The sequence below is a fragment of the Arachis ipaensis genome, chromosome B6 (genome assembly GCF_059453495.1).
Source record: "Arachis ipaensis isolate K30076 ecotype BB chromosome B6, ASM5945349v1, whole genome shotgun sequence".
NCBI lineage: Eukaryota > Viridiplantae > Streptophyta > Magnoliopsida > Fabales > Fabaceae > Arachis > Arachis ipaensis.
In genome coordinates, this window is record NC_142441.1 from 40,735,006 (window position 1) to 40,735,839 (window position 834).

Sequence of the window (834 nt, forward strand, 5' to 3'; positions counted from 1 at the left end):
TAAACAAGAACAACTTGAAGATGAAGGAAGAACAAAGAACACAAATTTCAAAAATTTTAAAAGAAAAAATTTTTTTCCTAATCTAAGCAGCAAAATAAACCGTCAGTTGTCCAAACTCGAACAATCCCCGGCAACGGCGCCAAAAACTTGGTGCACAAAAATTACTTCACACTATGTAATTCCGCACAACTAACCAGCAAGTGCACTGGGTCGTCCAAGTAATACCTTACGTGAGTAAGGGTCGATCCCACGGAGATTGTTGGCTTGAAGTAAGCTATGGTTATTTTGTTATTCTTAGTCAGGATATCAATTATAATTATCAGTTTGAATTTCGAAAGAATAAAAGAGTATGAAATAAATACTTATTATGCAGTAATGGAGAATATGTTGGGGTTTTGGAGATGCTTTGTCTTCTGAATTTCAGCTTTTCTCTTGTATTCCTCTTCCCTCATGCATGCAAAAGTGCAAAGTCCTTCCATGGCAAGATGTGTGTTGGTGGATCACCGTTGTCAATGGCTACCATCCGTCCTCTCAGTGAAAAGGGTCCACGTGCGCTGTCACTACACGGCTAATCATCTGTCGGTTCCCACTAATGCTGGAATAGGATCTATTGATCCTTTTGCGTCTGTCACTACGCCCAACACTCGCGAGTTTGAAGCTCGTCACAGCCATCCAATCCCAGAATCCTACTCGAAATACCACAGACAAGGTTTAGACTTTCCGAATTCTCATGAATGCCGCCATCAATCTAGCTTATACCACAAAGATTCTGATTAAGGAATCTAAGAGATACTCATTCAATCTGATGTAGAACGGAGGTGGTTGTCAGACACA